Genomic DNA, 22,975 nt, shown 5'->3' with positions numbered 1-22,975 from the left:
ACACAGGAACAAGTGTGGATTGTGCAGACGCCACTTCGGAGCTGTAACTGGCGGGGTTGGAAGACAGGGGAAATATGAAAATCAGTGAAGCCACAGGCCTAAGTGGAGCTTGGTTAAAATTAGTAGAAGTCTACAACCGATCTTAAAATTTCTTCAATGCAGCCTCAGCCTGCTCCGTGCTTGTCCCTGGGCTTCAACACAGCCAGTTGTTGCTCGGAAGTGCCGTCTTCACAGTGTAAAACACTAGCTCCTGTGTTTGTGGGGTTCAGTAACGTCAGCTGTTCCCCTGCTGTTTTGATGGCAATCTGTCCTGCTGCCTCCCAATTGACAGCACATCAGGCCTCAGCCTGCTAAGTGCTTGTCCTGGGCTCCAACATCGCCAGTTGCTGCTCATAACTGACTTTGGCACGGGTACTCCCTCCTGCCCAGCTTGGTTCCAGCCCTGCCTGCTGTTTCCGGGAAGTGTCAATGTCAGTTTGCCACCCCAAGTTGCCATGTCGTGTTGCGGTTGGGTTAGCCGAGGCTAGGGTGCCAGCAGTTTAGGTGCTTCCTATGTGGACTGCGGGTTCTGGTAAGAAAGGCTTGTTCTGTAGTGCCAGTAGGACAAGCACCCCCTGTAGGACTGTGTGATTCGGTAACTGCGGCCAGCTTGCGGCATGCCAACTTTGCTTTTCAGGGGTAACTTCTGCTACCCCTCCGGGTTCCAGCACCGTCAGCTGGCTCTCGTCAGAGCCTTTGGCCTAGGTGCCTCCATCTCGGTATCCGAGTTCCGGCAACGTCTGCTGGTCCTTGGTAGTGCTTTGTAGCACAGGTACCTCCTGCTTAGTAACCGGGTTCCAGCACCGTCAGCTGGTCCTCGGTTGTGCCATTGGCTCTTATTCCTTCTGCTGCCCCTCCGGGTGCCAGCACTGTCAGCTGGTCCTCGCTATTTCCATTTGCTCTTGCAGCTTCTGCTACCCCTCCGAGTTCCAGCACCGTCAGCTGGTTCTCATCAGAGCCTTTGGCCTAGGTGCCTCCATCTCGGTATCCGAGTTCCGGCAATGTCTGCTGGTCCTTGGTAGTGCTTTGTAGCACAGGTACCTCCTGCTTAGTAACCGGGTTCCAGCACCGTCAGCTGGTCCTCGGTAGTGCCATTGGCTCTTGTTCCTTCTGCTGCCCCTCCGGGTGCCAGTACCGTCAGCTGGTTCAAGAGGACAAAGAACAGGAAGACAACCACCAAGATGCAGAACAACAAGAGAGAGAAGACAAAGAAGCATAAAAAAACAAAGCAGAAGAACATTAAGCATAAGACTAATACTCTGAGCAAATGATATTATCTTATTTATAAGCAGAAGAAGACTAAGCAGTGTATGGGGGTGAGTCCGTTCCTCCTCGTGGTGCCCCTGGAAAAGGCCTGCTGCTGCAGGCCAAACTGAACGCGGACAAATCCTGTTGTAAATCTTTTGTGACAGGCAGAACGGAAGGTGTAAACTTCTAACTTTTCTAGATAACAACTACAGGAATGCCTGACACAAACAAGAATATGATGAAGAAGAATAGGAAGAAGATGAAGAAGTTGAATATGTAGAATAATAATTGTTGAATAAGAAGAATATGAAGAATGTAAGAAAAGGAAGAAGAAGAAGATTGTAAAAAAAGGAAGTAGAAGAATTTAAAAAAAGGAAGAAGAAGAAGAATGTAAAAAAATGAATAAGAAGAAGAATGTAAAAAAAGGAAGTAGAAGAATGTAAAAAAAGGAAGAAGAAGAAGAAGAATGTAAAAAAAGGAATAAGAAGAAGAAGAAGAAGGTTAAAAAAGGAAGAATAAGAAAGAAGAAGAAAGAAGAAAGAAGAAGAAGACATACATGTCTGGCAAAATATAAATGAGGCTAACATAGTCAATATCTTTGTAACTCCTAACGTCTTTAAAAAAAAAGTTTAATTCCTGCTATTCCATTTGATTGGGCTAAACCTCTATGGCTTTAATGTCTCCTCCACCTCCCACAATACATTCTACATTATTCTTAGTTGTTTTTCTTCATGTAGAATTAACCTACAAGGAAAGAAAGGGTTTTTTTTAATTCCGATATTTTGGCCCCATTGACTTGCATTGGTTCCCGGTATCGGAATCGGCGATACCGATACTTTTTTTTTAAGATCGGCCGATCCATTCTGATCCGATATTTTCAAGTATCGGCTGGTATCGCTCAACTCTACTCAGGAGCCATGCTAATCATAGGGCAGCTGCATGGGACCACCTGCTTTGTGATCACCGTGCCTGTTCCTATCACGCTTAGCACATATGCTGGCTCCTTTTAGGGGATCCTCAGCAACATCACCCCGCAGAATGATGTGGTTGAGTTCTACTTTACCACAGAACGCATTTTCATTATGCACGACATTGACAGTATTGACAGTTACACCACATGACATATCAGATCAGCGAGGGTTGTCAGGGAAATATTGGGCAACCAACCATCCCACATCAGTTACCAATAATACATTTGTGGGGAGATTGTTGGACACCCCCACTTCTCTTAACTCCCTCTCCACACGCCAATCCAGGAAAACCCGGGCCATCAGTAAGGGATGGAGAGGACCCCCAAACCCGGTGACAGTTAGGGTATTTCCAGGGATGAGTTCTTCTGTAAAACAAATTCAGGGTGTATGAGGGTATGTTCTGCGCTGGTGTCCTTAAGCCCAACAGTAACGGTGTTGCTCACAGTAACCGGCTGCAAATTCTTACAGGCCCTCCCAACCACACCATCCACAAAAAGAATAGCTGCACTAGGACCCTGAGCCTCAGGCGTGATGTTCATCTTCTGCCTCTCTGGGCAAGTGACGCTGATGTGATTGGTTTGGTCACAGGTACGGCACAAGATGCAAGTCAGCTGGCGACTGCTGACTTCTGTTACTCCGGGGTATGATTGGCCTCATAGGCAATCTGTGCTGCTTTAGAGGCCTCCTTTGGCTCCCCGTCCAGCATGAACTTCCACTGGGCAAAGATGAAGGAACTGCTCTTTCACCATCAGGTCCTCCAATTCCTCAAAGGTGATAACTGATATTGCCTGAATCCACTGCTTGAAGTTAGTCCTGAATCCATCCACCACATCACTGTTGATGTCATGTTGTCCACGCTGGAGGGCCCAGAACTTTTTGAGGTACACCTCTAGAGTCAGTTGTTACTTTTTTATCAGGGCCTATTTGATGGCCTCATAGTCTCCATCTTGGTCTCGAGGCATAGAAGCAAACACTTCCAGAGTTTTCCCATGAGCCCTGGGGTTAAATATTGTGGCCATAGGTCCTCAGGCTGCTGGGACTGGCTGCGTGCTTTTTCAAATCCTCGCAGAAATATGAATGCCTATGGAGGAAAACTCGCACACCAGAAGGCTTCATCCACTTCAAATTTATGTTAAGAACCTATAACTCTGCCCTTCACCTCACCAAACAGTCCTACTACACCACCCTGATCTCCACACTATCCAACAACCCCAAGAAACTTTTTGACACATTTTACTCCATCCTCAGGCCAAAAACACAAGCACCTATCACAGATATTTGTGCTGATGACCTGGGCTCCGACTTTATAGAGAAAATAGATAACATCCGACAGGAAATCCGCTCCCAACCACCAAGCGCTGTTACTCCCATCCCTCCCAGAATATCCCCTGGCTCACTCTCCACACTTGATCCCATCACAGAAGAAGAAGTCTCCAGACTCCTTTCTTCTTCTCGCCGACTACATGCACTACTGACCCTATTCCCTCTCTTCTCCTACAGTCTCTCTCCCCATTCGTCACAACTCACCTAACTACAATCTTTAACCTCTCCCTCTCTTCGGGCATTTTCCCTTCCTCCTTCAAACACTCTATCGCTACTCCATTATTAAAGAAACCCACTCTCGACCCATCCTGCACAAATAACTACAGACCAGTCTCCAATCTCCCCTTCATCGCTAAACTCTTGGAGCGCCTGGTCTACTCCCACCTTACCCATTACCTCTCCACTCACTCCCTCCTAGACCCTTCACAGTACGACTTCCGCCCCCTACTATTGACAGAAACTGCACTCATCAAAGTGATCAATGACCTTCTGACAGTAAAATGTAATGGTGACCACTCTCTGCTCATTTTTCTCAACTTTTCTGCAGCTTTTGACACTGTTGACCACCATCTCCTACTCTCTACGCTCCAGTCACTAGGCATTAAGGACACTGCCCTCTCCTGGTTCTCTTCCTATCTTTCTGACTGCTCCTTCAGTGTTTTGTTCACTGGCTCCACCTCATCTCCTCTTCCTCTCGCTGTTGGGGTACCTCAGGGCTCAGTCCTTTGCTCCCTTCTCTTCTCTCTCTACACAGCCCCAATTGGACAGACCATCAGCAGATTTGGCTTTCAGTACCATCTTAATGCTGATGACACACAACTATACACATTTTCCCCTGACCTTACCCCCGCTGTACTACAGAACGCCAATGACTGTCTGTCCGCAGTCTCCAACATCATGTCCGCTCTCTATCTGAAACTCAACCTCTCCAAAACTGAACTTCTGCTCTCTCCATCTACTAACCTCCCTAAATCTGACATTTCCCTCTTCGTGGGTGGCACCATAATAACACCCCGGCAGCAGGTGTGCTGTCTTTGTGTTATGTTTGACACCAATCTCTCCTTCACATCCCATATACAATCTCTTGCCTGCTTTTGCCGCTTACACCTAAAGAACATCTCTAGAATCAGCCCTTTTCTCACCATGGAAACAACAAAAACCCATCACTGTCGCCTTGATCCACTCCCTCCTGGACTACTGTAATGCTGTATTAATTGGCCTCCCTGTCACTCGACTTTCCCCTCTCCAGTCTATCCTTAATGCAGCAGCCATGGTCGTCCATCTAGCTAATCGGTATTTAGGCGTGTCCACTCTTCGCCAGTCGTTACACTGGCTGCCTATTCATTATATAGTCCAATTCAAAATACTTGCTCTCACCCACAAAGCTCTCCATAGTTAGGCACCCCCTTACATCTCCTCCCTCATTTTTGTCTATCGGCCTAACCGACCGCTGTGTTCTGCAAACGACTTTCGACTAACCACTCCACTAATCCGTACCTCCCAATCCCGACTCCAAGACTTCTCCTACGTGACGCCAATTCTCTGGAATCCTCTACCCAAAGAAATTAGGACCATCCACAATTTGCATAGTTTTAGGCGCTCTCTTAAAACACATTTGTTCAGAGCGGCCTATCATGTTCCCTAATCAAAGTCATTTTATGTGTGTGTGTGTGTGTGTGTGTGTGTATGGCCCATTCACTATCTCTATATATCCTCTACTCCCACAAGATGGCTGGACCATCATTGTAAATTCATCATTGTAAATACACAACTGTACTTTAGATTTCCCCCACCCCATTGTAGATTGTAGGCTCTCATGAGCAGGGTCATCTCCTTTTGCTTTAATTACTGTATTGTTAACGTTGTTACTTATGACTTGTGTTTGAAACTGTTAAACTGTAAAGCGCTGCGGAATATGTTGGCGTTATGTAAATAAAGATTATTATTATTACATTGGTAACAGGAGAAATTGCATCATACAATTTGTTGGGCAATTTTTCCTGATTACACCGATACCCCATACATGCCGATACATGCCCGCTGTCTTGGGGTCATATTCGACACCGAACTTTCCTTTACTCCCTATATCCGATCACTCACTTGCTCTTGTCACCTGCATCTTAAAAACATCTCCAGAATCCGACCTTTTCTCACCTTTGAAACTGCTAAGACTCTTACTGTCGCTCTTATTCATTCTCGTCTGGACTACTGCAACTCTCTTCTGATCGGTCTCCCTCTTACCAAACTTTCTCCTCTCCAATCCATCTTGAATGCGGTAGCCAGGGTCATATTTCTGTCCAGCCGCTTCACCAATGCCTCCATCTTGTGCCAGTCATTACACTGGCTACCTATTCACTACAGTGTCCAGTATAAACTCATCTCTCTCACCCACAAAGCTCTCCACAGTTCTGCACCTCCTTATATCTCCTCTCTCATCTCTGTCTATCGCCCTACACGTGCCCTCCATTCTACAAATGACCTAAGACTAACATCCCCCGCAATCCGAACCTTGCACCTCCATCTCCAAGACTTCTCTCGTGCTGCGTCAGCTCTCTGGAATGCACTTCCCCAGACGATCAGACTGATACCTAGCCCCGACCTATTCAAGCGCGCTTTGAAAACCCATCTCTTCAAACAAGCCTACCACATCAGCCACTCACTAAACTAACTTTGCCCTGTTCCCTCCTTCCAAATATTATTCTGAATCTGCACCCTACTATTCATCTGTCTCCACACCCTCCATGCACACAATAACTGCACTTGATATTTGACTATTGCACTTAAACACACGGGCTGATGACCGGATCATGCAGCTTTATATGAAAATCCCTATTTATTATAATTGCCAGACCAGAAATAACAAGCACTATTCACCTACTGTGTCCCCCCCCATTTCCTTGTAGATTGTAAGCTTGCGAGCAGGGACCTCACTGCTAATGTCACTGTTTAAATTGTCTTAACTTGTATTGAATTTATTGTCTGTACATGTCCCCACTTAATATGGAATATGTTGGCGCTATATAAATAAACATTATTATAATTATTATTATTATTATTACCCCATGTGTGCTGCTGCTACTTGCTACATTTGGGGCACAGTGCAAAGCTCAGAAGGGAAGAAGCGCCATATTGGAGTTCAGATTTTGCTGGAATTTGTTTGAGGGTGCCATGTCACATTGGCAGAGCCCCTCAAGTGCTTGAACAACATTAACCACCCCCATATGAGAACTCATTTTAACCCCTTTCTGACATCAGACGTGCTATCCCATACATGGGACCCAGGCCCCTATGCCCATGGACGGGATAGTACATCTAGCGCAATCAGCGGCGCTCACGTGGTGAGCGCCGCTAATCGCGGCCGGGTGTCAGCTGATTATCACAGTTGACACCCTGCACAATGTGTGTACCGCGGTGTACCGGGGGTTAAAGGGAAGAATCGGCAGGGAGGGGGCTCCCTCTGTGCTTCCCTGAGCCCCCCAGAGCAGCGCAATGTGCAGCGCTGCTGCGGGGGGCTTCATCCCTGCAGGTCCCCGAATCCAAGATGGCGACGGGGACCTTCGGGGGCCTGCAGGGAGCTGGCTTCTTCAGTGTCTGCAAAGCGCAGGCACGAGGAAGCCTTGTGCAGTGCCTGTGACAGATAGCTGATCTGTCACAGTGATCTGTGATGTGACAGATCAGCGATCTGTCACAGGACAGTGATGTCCCACCAGGGACAATGTAATAAGGTTAAAAAAAAAATGTGTAAAAATAATTTTAAAAAAATCGCTAAATAAAATAAAAAAAAAAAAATATTCCCTAATAAATTCATTTTTTGGTAATAAAAAACAAACAAACAATAAAAGTACACATACTTGGTATCGCCGCGTCCGTAACAACCCGCCCTATAAAACTGTCCCATTAGTTAACCCCTTTAGCGAACCCCTTAAAAAATAAAAATAAAAAAGCAAAAAATAGTGATTTATTATCATAACGCCGAACAAAAAGTGCAATAACACACGATCAAAAAGACGCATATAAATAACCATGGTACCGCTGAAAACATCACGTTGTCCCGCAAAAAACAAGCCACCACACAGCATCATCAGCAAAAAAATTAAAAAGTTATAGCTCACAGAATAAAGCGATGCAAAAATAATTATTTTTTATATAAAATTGTTTTCAGTGCATAAAAGCGCCAAAACATAAAAAAAGACATAAATGAGGTATCGCTGTAACCGTACTGACCCGAAGAATAGAACTTCTTTATCAATTTTACCGCAGGCGGAACGGTGTAAACGCACCCCCCCAAAAGAAATTCATGAATCGCTGGTTTTTGTTCATTCTGCGTCCCAAAAATCGGAATAAAAAGCGATCAAAAATGTCACATGCCCAAAAATGGTACCAATAAAAACGTCAACTCATTCCGCAAAAAATAAGACCTCACATGACTCGGTGGGTCAAAATACGGAAAAATTATAGCTCTCAATATGTGGTGATGCAAAAACTATTTTTACAATAAAAAGCGTCTTTTAGTGTGTGACAGCTGCCAAATATAAAAACCCGCTATAAATAGTAAATCAAACCCCCCGTTATCACCCCCTTAGGCTGGTTTCACATTTGCGTTTTTTAGCGCTGGAAAAAAACGCATACCTGCGCATGCGTTTTTTCCCCTATATTTAACATGGGTGCGCATACCTGCGCGCTGGTAAGCGCACGTATGCGATTTTCATGCACTGCGTTTTTTTGGGGTGTGCGTTTGTATTTTCCAGACGCAGCATGTTGCATTTTTTGGCCCTGCAAAAAAGCGCATGCGCACGTATGCGCACGTTTTGCTCTAAAATTGGCCATTATAGCCTATGGATGCGCATATGTGCGCACTGGCATGCTCATGTATGCGTTTTTTTGCACATGCGTTTTTTTTTTTAACATTAGTTTAGACAATGGAATTTAGGGGTTTGGGTAAAGTTAGGGTTAGTTAAGGGGGTTTAGGGTTAGGGTTAGGGTCAGGGTTAGGGTTAGGGTTAGGGTTAGGGTCAGGGTTAGGGTCAGGGTTAGGGTTAAGTATGGTTTGGTTAAGGGTTAGGGTCAGGGTTAGGGTCAGGGTTAGGGTTAAGTATGGTTTGGTTAAGGGTTAGGGTTAGGGTTAGGGTCAGGGTTAGGGTTAGGGTCAGGGTTAGGGTTAGGGTTAGGGTTAGGGTCAGGGTTAGGGTCAGGGTTAGGGTTAAGTATGGTTTGGTTAAGGGTTAGGGTTAGGGTTAGGGTCAGGGTTAGGGTTAGGGTCAGGGTTAGGGTTAGGGTTAGGGTTAGGGTCAGGGTTAGGGTCAGGGTTAGGGTTAAGTATGGTTTGGTTAAGGGTTAGGGTCAGGGTTAGGGTTAGGGTTAGTTAGGGTTTGGGTTAGGGTTAAGTATGGTTTGATTAAGGGTTAGGGTCAGGGTTAGGGTTAGGGTTAGGGTTAGGGTCAGGGTTAGGGTTAGGGTTAGGGTCAGGGTTAAGGTCAGGGTTAGGGTTAGTTAGGGTTTAGGGTTTGGGTTAGGGTTAAGTATGGTTTGGTTAAGGGTTAGGGTTAGGGTTAGGGTCAGGGTTAGGGTTAGGGTCAGGGTTTGGGTTAGGGTTAAGTATGGTTTGGTTAAGGGTTAGGGTCAGGGTTAGGGTTAGGGTTAGGGTCAGGGTTAGGGTTAAGGGTTAGGGTCAGGGTTAGGGTTAGTAAAGTCATGGTTTGGGTTAGTGTGAGGGGCCACCTAATGTTGGAAAAAAACGCAAACGCGGTAAAAACGCACTAAAAACGCATACAAACGCTTAAAAACGCTGCGTTTTTTTCATGCATGCTCATAAAAATGCTTGAAAAAAACGCAGCAGTTGTATGCTTTTGTATGCATTTTTTCAATGCGTTTTTTTGCGGGAAAAACGCGCTGCAAAAAAAAGCAAGTGTGAAACTAGCCTTAGTTAGGGAAAAAATAATAAAAATAAAAAAATGTATTTATTTCCATTTTCCCATTAGGGTTAGGGCTAGGGTTAGGGCTTGGGTTAGGGCTAGAGTTAGGGCTGAGATTAGGGTTAGGGGTGTGTTGGGTTTAGGGTTGGAGTTAGAATTGGGGGGTTTCCACTGTTTAGGCACATGAGGTGCTCTCCAAATGCAACATGGCGTCTGATCTCAATTCCAGCCAATTCTGCGTTGAAAAAGTCAAATGGTGCTCCTTCCCTTCCACGCTCTGCCATGCGCCCAAACAGGACAAATTGCAAAACAACTTTTGGGGTCCAATTTCTCCTGTTACCCTTAGGAAAATAAAAAATTGGGGGCAAAAATATCATTTTTGTGGAAAAAAATGTTTTTTTATTTTCACGCCTGGGTGTTATAAACTTCTGTGAAGCACTGGGGGTGTTCAAAGTGCTCACCACACATCTAGATAAGTTCCATAGGGGGTCTAGTTTCCAAAATCGTGTCATTTGTGGTGGGTTTCCACTGTTTAGGTGCATCAGGGGCTCTCCAAAAGCAACATGACACCCGCAGACCATTCCATCAAAGTCTGTACTCCAAAACGTCACTATTTCTCTTCCGAGCCCCGACGTGTGCCCATACAGTAGTTTTCTCTCACATATGGGGTATTAGCGTACTCAGCACAAATTGGACAACAACTTTTGGGGTCCAATTTCTCCTGTTACCCTTGGGAAAATAAAAAAATTGGTGACTTAAAGATCATGTTTGTGGAAAAAATATGATTTTTTTTATTTTCACGCCCGGGCGTTATAAACTTCTGTGAAGCACTGGGGGGTTTAAAGTGCTCCCTACACATCTAGATAAGTTCCTTGGGGGGTCTAGTTTCCAAAATGGTGTCACTTGTGGGGGGTTTCCACTGTTTTAGTACATCAGGGGCTTTCCAAACGCGACATGGTGTCCGATCTCAATTCCAGCTAAAAACGTCAAATGGCGCTGCTTCCCTTCCGAGCTCTGCCATGCGCCCAAATAGTGGTTTACCCCCACATGTGGGGTATCAGCGTACTCAGGACAAATTGCACAATAACTTTTAGGGTCCTGTTACCCTTGGAAAAATAAGAATTGAGGGTTAAAAGATCATTTTTGTGGAAAAAATTATTTTTTAATTGTATGGCTGTACGTTATAAACTTCTGTGAAGCCCTTGGGGGTTCAAAGTTCTCACCACACATCTAGATAAGTTCCTTGGGGGGTCTAGTTTCCAAAATGGTGTCATTTGTGGAGGGATTCCACTGTTTTGTTACATCAGGGGTTTTCCAATCGCAACATGGTGTCCAATCTCAATTCCAGCCAAAAAAGTCAAATGGCGCTGCTTCCCTTCCGAGCTCTGCCATGCGCCCAAATAGTGGTTTACCCCCACATGTGGGGTATCAGCGTACTCAGGACAAATTGCACAATAACTTTTAGGGTTCAGTTACCCTTGGGAAAATAAAAATTGAGGGTGAAAAAACATTTTTTTTAAAAAAATATGATTTTTTAATTGGACCGCTGTACGTTATAAACTTCTGTGAAGCCCTTGTGGTTCAAAGTTCTCACCACATAACTAGATAAGTTCCTTGTGGAGTCTAGTTTCCAAAATGGGGTCACTTGTGGGGGGTTTCCACTGTTTAGGTACATCAGGGGCTCTCCAAACGTGACATGGCATCCGATCTGAATTCCAGCCAATTTTGCATTGACAAAGTCAAACGGCACTCCTTCCATTCTGAGCTCTGCCATGCGCAGAAACAGTGGTTCCCCCCCCCCACATATCAGGTATCAGCGTACTCAGGACAAATTGCACAATAACATTTGCAGTCCAATTTCTCCTGTTACCCGTGGTAAAATAAAAAAAAATTGAACCTGAAGTATTTTTTTTGTGAAAAAAAGATAAATGTTCATTTTTTTTTTTTAAATATTCAAAAAATTCCTGTGACGCACCCGAAGGGTTAATAAACTTCTTGAATGTGGTTTTGAGCACCTTAAGGGGTGCAGTTTATAGAATGGTGTCACTTTTGGGTATTTTCTATCATATAGACCCCTCAAAGTGGCTTCAAATGTGATGTGGTCCGTAAAAATAAAATGGTGTTGCAAAAATGAGAAATCGCTGATCAACTTTTAACCCTTATAACTTCCTAAAAAAAAAAAATTTTGGTTCCAAAATTGGGCTGATGTAAAGTAAACATGTGGGAAATGTTACTTATTAAGTTTCTTGTGTGCCACCTCTCTGTGATTTAAGGGCATAAAAATTCAAAGTTCGAAAATTGCAAGATTTTCAAAATTTTCGCCAAATTTCCATTTTTTTCACAAATAAACGTAAGTTATTTGAATGAAATTTTACCACTATCATGAAGTACAATATGTCACGAGAAAACAATGTCAGAATCACCAGGATCCATGGAAACATTTCAGAGTTATTACCTCATAAAGGGACAGTGGTCAGAATGGTAAAAATCGGCCCGGTCATGAACGTGCAAACCACCCTTGGGGGTGAAGGGGTTAAAAACTACACTCCCCAATTAATTAATCTAAGGATTCAGTAATCATATTGACACCACATGTGCCTCACAGAATTTTACCATTGAGTGGTGAAGAAAGAATAAATTACATTTGTACCACTAAAATGTTGTTTTATCCCCAAAGTTTTTAATTTTTCTAAGGGCTAATAGGAAATATTTTTACCAACAAACTGAGTTCCATTTTTTCCTGTGTGCACCAATACCCTACATGTAATTGGGAAAAATTTGTCAGGCATAGTGCAAAGCTCAGAAGGGAAGGAGCACCATACTATAGTGCAGATTTTACTGTTATGGTTTGCGGATGCCATGCCCCACTGGGAGAGCCTCTGAGTTGCTAGAACAGCAGAAATCCGCATAAGTGACCCCATTTTACAAACTACACCTCTCAAAGAAATTAATCTAGGGGTGCAGTGATCATATTGACACCACATTTGTGTCACATAATTTTATACCATTGGTAAAAAATATATATATTTTTACCACCAAAATTTTGTTTTAGCCTCGGATTTTACATTTTCACACAGGAAGTGGGCAAAAATGGCACACTAATTTTTCCCACAATTACGAATGAATGTAGCAATACCCTATATATGATTGTACAGTTCTGTTTAGCCACACGGCGAGACTTGGGAGGGACAGAGCACTTTTTACCTTCTGTAGAGCAGATTTTCCTACAATAGTTTGCGGACTCCTTATACAGAGCCCCTAAGTTCCAGAACAGGAGAATCCCCCCTATAGTGAAACCATTTTGGAAATTATACCCCTCTGGGAATTTGTGACAATTTTGACTCCATGGATGTTTTCCAGAAACAAGCAACAATGAATGTTGCCGAGTGAAAATTGCAAACTGCCATTGTAGTGACCAGTACGCTGTAGTGACCAGTATGTTGAAGTGACCAGTATGTTGTAGTGCCCAGCTCATTCTTCTGGAGACACACACCCGTGAGTGAGGTGGACTCTCAATGTTTAAGAAATGTCAAACATGTGGATGCTATATGTGGTTTAGGTACACTGTGGGATCAGAAAAGAGGGGGGCATTTGGATTTGGGAGAGCAGAATTTGCTGAATTTCTTTTGTGGGTCGAGGAGCCATTTAGCTTTTCCAGAGTCTTTGTGTTACCAGTATTGTGCAAGCCCCTATATTTCCATTAACAGATGACGGACCTGAGTGGGGACTTGCTTTTTTATGGATTGAGCCGAAGCTTTTATTGGTTACATTTTACATAACATTTGTGATCACATATATCCGGCGCTCTACCTTGAGCACTTACATCGGGGTTTCCATGTAAATATCTGAGTGACGTGATTCAGATGAAACTCCCGAGGGATCCATTCACTATAATGAGGCAGTAGAGTTACTCTGGACTCTGTTTATCCTTTGTTCAGCGGTGTCCTTCTTTTCAGAAGTGCACAAAACTGTGGCCGACTGCACTTTTATGCACTCCTAAAAAGACAGATTTAATTGCAAAAACTAGCTTTCTGCATCACCATATTTAGACAACTATATATTTTCCATCATGAGATGGCTTGTTTTTTGCGGGAGGAGCTGATGTTTTTATTGGTATCATTTTTGGACACTTGACATTTTTTGATCACTTTCTATTCTGATTTTTAGGAGGCAGAATGAACAGAAACCTGCAATTCAGGAATTTTTCTTTATTTTTTTTATTTCGATCCGCATGTGGTAAAATTAACAAGGCATCTTTATTCTCCAGATCAGTACTATGACAGAGATATCACATTTATATTTTTTTATGTTATGGCGGTTTTACACAATAAAAACAATTTTATAGAAAAAATTATTTTTGCATCGCTTTATTGTGAGAGCTGTAACTTTTTATTTTTCTGCTGATGGAGCTGTATGATGGTGTGTTTTTTGGGAGACAAGATGTCATTTTAAAAAAATTAGCTTTTTTTTATTGCATTTTATTCCACTTTTTGGTCATGATGATAAAGCAGACCAGGGCAAAGTGCGGCCTGTGGGCCACATCCGACCCTCTGGCTGTCTCAGTCTGGCCCGCTGACCGAGACAGCCATTGGGGGTGAAAACCTGAGGTCGGCAGGCTGCACCGTGCCCGCCCACTCGTTCGCTGTCTACCGCAGTCAGCATTGGTGGAGGAGGGGCCTCCGGCCACTTCCTCCACCAATCAGCGCGTGAAACAGCTGACTCGATGACGTCATGTCATCGCGTCAGTTGTGTACCGCTGGAGAGTCAGCGCATCAGAGACAGCAACAGAAGCAGGGCGCCTGGGAACGGGACCAAGGCGAGTATGTGGCATTTTTTTTTGTTCTATGGGGGTGAACATAGGGATTCTATCGGGGTGAACATGGGGATTCTATGGAGGTGAACATGGGGATTCTATGACTATGGCGGTGTCATGCTGCACACGGGGAGGCTATGAGGGTATCATGCTACACAATGGGAGGCTATGGGGGTGACATGCTGCACATGGTGAGGCTATGGGGGTGACATGCTGCAAATGGTGAGGCTATGGGGGTAACATGCTGCACATGGGGAGGCTATGGGGGTGTCATGCTGCCCATGGGGAGGCTATGGGGGTGACGTGCTGCACATGGAGAGGTTATGGGAAGACTGTATACTATCATGCAAATTTATGGGAAGGCTGTGTGGGGCTCAATCAGTATATGGGGAGGCAGTGGGGGCCTCATGCAGTATATGGGGTATATGGGAGGCTGTGTGGGGCCTCATTCAGTATGTGGAGAGACTGTCGGGCTCATGCTGTATATAAGAAGGCTGTGTGGGCCTCATGCAGTTTAGGGGGCGGCTGTGTGGGGCTCATGCAGTATATTTGGAAATGGGCTCATGCAGTACATGGGGAGGTTGTGTGAGGCTCATGCTGTACATGGGGATTGTTATGAATGAGTCACCGTAGGAGGCAAAAACAGAAATGCTAGCTAAGTCCAGAAAACCAGAGAAGTTGGCAACTATCAGATTGCAGACCCCTGAACATATCAACACAACTAGCAGTAGCCGTGGGGGGTTCCTACGATGACCTAGACCCCTCGATCACAGCCGGAGAGATACATAGGCCTAAAGAAGGAAAGGGGAAATCTAACTGCCCCAGAGCAGACCCCAAAGCAATAGGCAGCCCCCCACATATAATGACGGTGAAGCAAGATGAAAACACTTACACAGACAGAAAGACAGGCTGAGCAAAGACGGGGCCCAAAATCTACCTAGATAGGAACGGATAGGAAGGCTGCTGTCTGCAATCTGCCAAAACCCTATCAGAGACAAAAGCCAACAAGCTGATATAAAAATGGCCCTGAAGCAACTAAGCTTCAAAAACTAAATCAGCACTCAGGTACTTTCAGAAGACAGAGCTAACGGAACACTGCACACTCCAGCAGGGAGTGGCAGAATCAAAAAGCAAGAAAAAACCAAAACAAATCTTAAATGCAAAAAGGCAAAACAGAAAACTTAGCTTTAGGAGAGCAGGAATCAGACTGGTGTCCAAGTGTCCACAGAGAAATCACCCGCAGGGCAGAAAGGGCGTAGGCTGCCTTAAATCCAGTCAGTGACTCCACTCAGCCAATCGTCTTCATTAGTCCCAGGTGCCTGATAATCAGGCTCACTACCTTCCTTCACTAGAATAGGGAGTTCACCAGGCCTCAGTGACGGAGGGGAGAATGAACTCACAACAGGGATGCTGTGTGGGGCTCATGTTGTACATGGGGAGGCTGTGTGGGGCTCATGCTGTACATGGGGAGGCTGTGTGGGGCTCATGCTCTACATGGGGAGGCTGTGTGGGGCTCATGCTGTACATGGTGACGCTGTGTGGGGCTCATGCTATACATGGTGATGCTGTGTGGGGCTCATGCTGTATATAGGGAGGTGTGTGGGGCTTATGCCGTATATAGGAAGGCTGTGTGGGGCTCATGCCACATATGTAGTAGGCTGTGTAAGGCTCATGCTGTATATATGGGGCTGTGGGGGGTACAAAGATATATAGGGAACTGTCAGCATACTTAATTATGCTCAATATTAAGTGATACAATTAATATTAATAAATTAATATTGAGTAGAATTAATTAGTTCAGCCTTCCACAACAGTCATGGCTCCACGGGAAAACTAATTGTCCACCCCTGTGATAAAGCATTGTTTTTTGCTTGTTTTTTATTTACATTTTTTATGGTGTTCACTAAAGGGATTAACTACTGGGACAGTTTTATAAGTTGGTTCGTTCCGGATGCGGCAATACCCAATATGCATACTTTATTTGTTTATATTTTTTTTCATAAAAATATTTATTCATGGTTACAATATATTTATATTTTTTATTATTTTTAAAAAATATTTCTAGAATTTTTTTTTTTACTCTTTTAATTTTTTTTTTACATTTGTACTTTGTCCCACTATAAGAATTTCATTTTTTGAAGGCTGATCGCTTGTATAGCATGCAGATGCAGCAGCATCCCTGTACTATGCAAGCTGTCAGCTCTGCACTGGCAGAAAAAGTTGCTGATTTTGCTCTGAGAATGATCAAGCAACTTTGATAGCTGTGGTTACCCCGATATTGTCATGACGACATTAGGTCACCATGACAATGATCGGGACCCAGCGATTACGTCACAGAGTTTCTGATCCAAGAGCAGAGGGGCTTTCTTCAATCTGCTCCAAAAATGCTGCGATTATGCTCGATCACAGAATTTAGGGGGTTAGAGTGCTGGGAGCGGTGTGGGACCGCTCTTGGCACTGAGTGTCGGGTGTCATCTGTCAAAATCTGCTGACACTCGAAAGTGATTGCGTGCGCACAGCCTCTGTGCATGCAAAATCGCCCGGACGTATCCGTACACCCAAGTCAATAAGGCCCAGGTCATAGGCACATATGGATACGTCTCGGGTGAGAAGGGGGTTAATCTTACAACTGGAAATCAGAAAATTAAAAAAAAAACTGTCAACGTTGGGAAATCCCTGGTTAAACAAATATATGGTTTTGTTATGTTATTACTGATAATAATAGTGATGTGGCTAATCCAAAAACTTTCATGGTTTTGATTGTTGACATAAACTGCATAAAGAAATACTATAAGCCAGTATACCAGAGAAATATGTTGAGTCACGTCTCCTCTTCTCTTGCTCCTGAACTCATCATTCACTGAAACAGCTTCAAACATCGAAAATATATCCTGCTCAATATATGACAAACTGCCAGCTCACTGGGGTTTACCATGCCTACTGATATCTATGGAAACGGGGGTGGAAGAAGTAGGTGAAAGAGAAGTTCAGACATACACAGACCTACTCGGCTGCTTTTTAGTGCATATTTTATGTCACCACAGTGCTTAATTCTTAGTCATACTGCTCAGTACTGCCTTGATTTTCAGTCCAGTGGATCGTCCTATTGCCAGGTTCACATAGTGTTAATGCAGTCCATTCAACGCATAGCGCTGACGGACTGCTTTAACGCTACTACCTAACGCGATGGCGTTATGCGATTGCGCTAGCGTAGATGCTCCATCAGCGCTAGCAGTGATGGACCCTCCAACGCTGCAGACCGCGTCCGAGGGTCCGTCACAGAATGACAGCGCATCGCTAATGCATGCCGCTTATGACATGCGTTAGCGGTGATCTACATTATTGCCGTCTATGGGTGCGTTAACGCATCCGTTACATAGCGTTTATGCAGCGATTTCTCATTTTTACAACACCATATTATTTTTAGGACCACATCACATTTGAAGCCACTTTGAGGGGTCTATATGATAGAAAATACCCAAAAGTGACACCATTCTAAAAACTGCACCCCTTAAGGTGCTCAACACCATATTCAAGAAGTTTATTAACCCTTTAGGTGCGTCACAGGAATTTTTTTGAATATTTTAAAAAAAATGAACATCTAACTTTTTTTCACAAAAAAAATACTTCAGGTTCAATTTTTTTATTTTACCAAGGGTAACAGGAGAAATTGGTCTGCAAAAGTTATTGTGCAATTTGTCCTGAGTACGCTGATACCTGATTTGTGGGGGGGAGCGACTGTTTCGGCGCATGGCAGAGCTCAGAATGGAAGGAGCGCCGTTTGACTTTTTCAATGCAAAATTGGCTGGAATTCAGATCGGACGCCATGTCACGTTTGGAGAGTCCCTGATGTACCTAAACAGTGGAAACCCCCTACAAGTGACCCCATTTTGGAAACTAGACCCCCCAAGGAACTTATCTAGATATGTGGTGAGAACTTTGAACCCACAAGGGCTTTACAGAAGTTTATAACGTACAGCGGTACAATTAAAAAATCATATTTTTTCCACAAAAATGATCTTTTCACCCCAATTTTTATTTCCCCAAGGGTAACAGGACCCTAAAAGTTATTGTGCAATTTGTCCTGAGTACGCTGATACCCCACATGTGGGGGTAAACCACTATTTGGGCGCATGGCAGATCTCGGAAGGGAAGCAGCGCCATTTGACGTTTTTGGCTGGAATTGAGATTGGACACCATGTCGCGATTGGAAAACCCCTGATGTACCAAAACAGTGGAAACCCCCCACAAATGACACCATTTTGGAAACTAGACCCCCTAAGGAACTTATCTAGATGTGTGGTGAGAACTTTGAACCCCCAAGGGCTTCACAGAAGTTTATAACATAAAGCCGTACAACTAAAAAATCATATTTTTTCCACAAAAATGATCTTTTCACCCTCAATTCTTATTTTTCCAAGGGTAACAGGACCCTAAAAGTTATTGTGCAATTTGTCCTGAGTACGCTGATACCCCACATGTGGGGGAAACCTCTATTTGGGCGCATGGCAGAGCTCGGAAGGGAAGCAGCGCCATTTGACGTTTTTGGCTGGAATTGAGATCGGACACCATGTCGCGATTGGAAAACCCCTGATGCACCTAAACAGTAGAAACCCCCCACAAATGACACCATTTTGTAAACTAGACCCCCCAAGGAACTTATCTAGATGTGTGGTGAGCACTTTGAACCCCCCAGTGCTTCACAGAAGTTTATAACGCCCGGGCGTGAAAATAAAAAATTCGTATTTTTTCCACAAACATGATCTTTTAGTCACAATTTTTTTATTTTCCCAAGGGTACCAGGAGAAATTGGACCCCAAAAGTTGTTGTCCAATTTGTCCTGAGTATGCTGATACCCCATATGTGGGAGAAAACTACTGTATGGGCACACGTTGGGGCTCGGAAGGGAGGTAGAGACGTTTTGGAATGCAGACTTTGATGGAATGGTCTGCGGGTGTCATGTTGCCTTTGGAGAGCCCCTAATGTACCTAAACAGTGGAAACCCCCCACAAATGACCCCATTTTGAAAACTAGACCCCCTAAGGAACTTATCTAGATGTGAGGTGAGCACTTTGAACCCCCAAGGGCTTCACAGAAGTTTATAATGCCCGGGCATGAAAATAAAAAAATCGTATTTTTTCTACAAACATGATCAATTAGTCCCCAATTTTTTTATTTTCCCAAGGGTAACAGGAGAAATTGGACCCCAAAAATTGTTTTGCAATTTGTCCTGAGTAGGCTGATACCCTACATGTGGGGGTAAAACACTGTTTGGGCGCATGGCAGAGCTTGGAAGGGAAGGAGCACCATTTGACTTTTTCAACTCAGAATTGACTGGAATTGAGATCAGATGCCATGTTGCATTTGGAGAGCCCCTGATGTGCCCAAACAGTGGAAACCCCCAATTCTAACTCCAACCCGAACCCCAACACACCCCTAACCCTAATCTCAGCCCTAACCCTAACCCTAGCCCTAACCCTAGCCCTAGCCCTAACCCTAACCCTAGCCCTAACCCTAATGGAAAAATGGAAATAAATACATTTTTTTTATTTTATTATTTTTCCCTAACTAAGGGGGTGATAACGGGGGGTTTGATTTACTATTTATGGCGGTTTTATATTTGGCAGCTGTCGCACGCTAAAAGACGCTTTTTATTGTAAAAATAGTTTTTGCATCACCACATATTGAGAGCTATAATTTTTCCGTATTTTGACCCACCGAGTCATGTGAGGTCGCTTTTTATTCCGATTTTTGGGACGCAGAATGAACGAAAACCAGCGTTTCATGAATTTCTTTTGGGGGGGTGCGTTTACTCCGTTCCGCGTGCAGTAAAATTGATAAAGCGGTTTTATTCTTCGGGTCAGTACGGTTACAGTGATACCTCATTTAGGTCGTTTTTTTATGTTTTGTCGGTTTTATGCAATGAAAACTATTTTATATAAAAAATAATTATTTTTGCATCGCTTTATTCTGCGAGCTATAACTTTTTTATTTTTTTGCTGATGATGCTGTGTGGCAGCTCGTTTTTTGCGGGACAAGATGACGTTTTCAGCGGTACCATGGATATTTATATGCATCTTTTTGATCGTGCATTATTAGACTTTTTGCTTGGCAGTATGATAATAAATCATTATTTTTTGCTTCGTTTTTTATTTTTATGTTTTAAGGGGTTCGCTAAAGGGGTTAACTAATGGGACAGTTTTATAGGGCGGGTCGTTACGGACGTGGCGATACCTAATATGTGTACTTTTATTGTTTTGTTTTTTTTATCTCTAAAAAATGGATTTATTTGGGGGAATATTTTTTTTTTTTCTAATTTATTTGGCGATTTTTTAAAAATTATTTTAACACTTTTTTTATTTTTTTTTAACTTTATTAAATAGTCCCAGGTGGGACATCACTGTCCTGTGACAGATCGCTGATCTGTCACATCACAGATCACTGTGACAGATCAGCGATCTGTCACAGGTAGTGCACAAGGCTTTCTCATGCCTGCACTTTGCAGGCACTGAGGAAGCCAGCTTCCTGCAGGCCCCCCGAAGGCCCCCGTTGCCATCTTGGATTCGGGGGCCTGCAGGAAAGGAGCCCCCCGCAGCAGCGCTGCACATTGCGCTGCCGTGGGGGGCTCAGGGAAGCACGGAGGGAGCCCCCTCCCTGCCGATGCTTCCCTTTAACCCCCGGTACACCGCGATCATGTTTGATCGCGGTGTGCAAGGGGTTAACGTGTCGGGGGGCGGTCTGTGACCGCCCCTGACACATTGTGCCGGGTGTCAGCTGTTATAATCAGCTGACACCCGGCCGCGATCAGCGGCGCTCACCACGTGGGCGCCGCTGATCGCGGTAGACGTACTATCCCGTCCATGGGCATAGGGGCCCGGGTCCCATGGACGGGGTAGTACGTCGGATGTCAGGAAGGGGAAGACAGAACTTGAAAAAATTAAATCTGATAAAAAAAATGCAGAATTCAAATCAGAAAATGGTCAGAAATTGTGTTAATCTTCAAGAAGTAACACGACATGGACAACCTTGGAATTCGACATGGAATTCGACCTTTTCTTACCTTTGACTCTGCAAAAACTCTTACTGTTTCTCTTATTCATTCTCGTCTCGACTATTGTAACTCTCTTCTAATCGGTCTCCCTCTTACCAAACTCTCCCCTCTCCAATCTGTCTTGAATGCTGCAGCCAGGATCATATTCCTCACCAATCGTTACACCGATGCCTCTACCTTGTGCCAGTCATTACACTGGCTACCCATCCACTCCAGAATTCAGTATAAACTTATTACCCTCACTCACAAAGCCCTCCATGGCTCAGCACCACCCTATATCTCCTCCCTTGTTTCAGTATACCACCCTACCCGCGCCCTCCGTTCTGCTGATGACCTGAGGTTAGCATCCTCAATAGTCAGAACCTCCCACTCCCGTCTCCAAGACTTTACACGTGCCGCACCAATTCTTTGGAATGCACTTCCCAGGTCAATACGATTAGTCCCCAATCCCCACAATTTTAAGCGTGTCCTGAAAACGCATTTATTCAGACTGGCCAACCACCTCAACACATTAACCTAATCTATCCCTGTGTGGCAGAGCCAAAAGTTTTACCATAACCAGGTTCCCCGCATCATGTTCCCACATGCTTTATGCATCCATTAGCCCTCTGTGTCCGTACTGTCACACACCTAACATTATGGCTGGTCCATACAATCAGGGCAACTGTTACCACCCACCTTTCGTGTCTACCTCTTTCCTCATAGACTGTAAGCTTGCGAGCAGGGCCCTCACTCCTCTTGGTATTTGTTATAATCTACTGTATGTGATTATCGTTATGCTGTAATGTCTATTGTCTGTACAAATCCCCTCTGAAATGTAAAGTGCTTCGGAATATGTCGGCGCTATAAAAATAAAATTTATTATTATTATTATTATTAACCAAATTGATATACTGTATATACTTAATGTGCTTCTCAAAATTAAATTTCAAACTCTAATCCAAATATACTTTCCTAATTTGTAATTAAAAGGCTATGTTAAGCATTTTTTATTGCACAAATGTATATAAAGTAAAAAATAAAGCAGTCTTGCAAATAGTCTTCAATCATTAAAAAATCTCCTGGCTTACGAAGACTGACAGAACAACTCTCTTTGGTCTGATCCTACAGTCACACTTCCTCCCATCTGTCTCATTCTTCCTGCTATCTTACATTCAGTGAGGCCAGATTCAGAAAAGCTGTTTCTACATAAAAAATATGCAATAAAAAAGTTGGACACTGTTTTGAAGTTCTGCTTAGGAACCCATAAATTACACTGACCACCAAAAATGCCAAATGCTTTAGATGGTGACATTTGTATTTTTACTATACATCTAGCTGCAGAAGTTTAGCTCCACAAAAATACTAAAAATTCTGAAAATAACACAAAAAATGGGATTTTTAATCACGGCTAATTGTAAAGCTGGTGGATTTTTATATTACCTTCATAATAAATGATCTGTCTCAAATTTGTACAAACCCTATAAATTGTTCTAGCTAATTTTCCGTCATACTGATAATAATACGGTGCAAAAGCTATAGCTCAAAACCAAAAGTAAAGGGGCTAGGTAAAGAAAGCATGTAGATACTGTATAAAAGAGAATAAAATCTAACTTTTATTCACTTTGGTTGACATAAA

General features: G+C 43.7%; 1 protein-coding gene across 1 annotated transcript in view; it reads right to left on the bottom strand.

Annotated features, from left to right (window-relative positions):
* Positions 1–22,975, bottom strand: part of IL12RB1 (interleukin 12 receptor subunit beta 1) — a 241,423-nt gene that overhangs the window by 162,954 nt on the left and 55,494 nt on the right. The window lies entirely within an intron of this gene.

Source organism: Dendrobates tinctorius, unplaced genomic scaffold (genome assembly GCF_039654945.1).
Source record: "Dendrobates tinctorius isolate UK_male_01 unplaced genomic scaffold, ASM3965494v1 ptg000011l, whole genome shotgun sequence".
NCBI lineage: Eukaryota > Metazoa > Chordata > Amphibia > Anura > Dendrobatidae > Dendrobates > Dendrobates tinctorius.
This window is presented reverse-complemented; position numbering and strand designations above follow the sequence as displayed.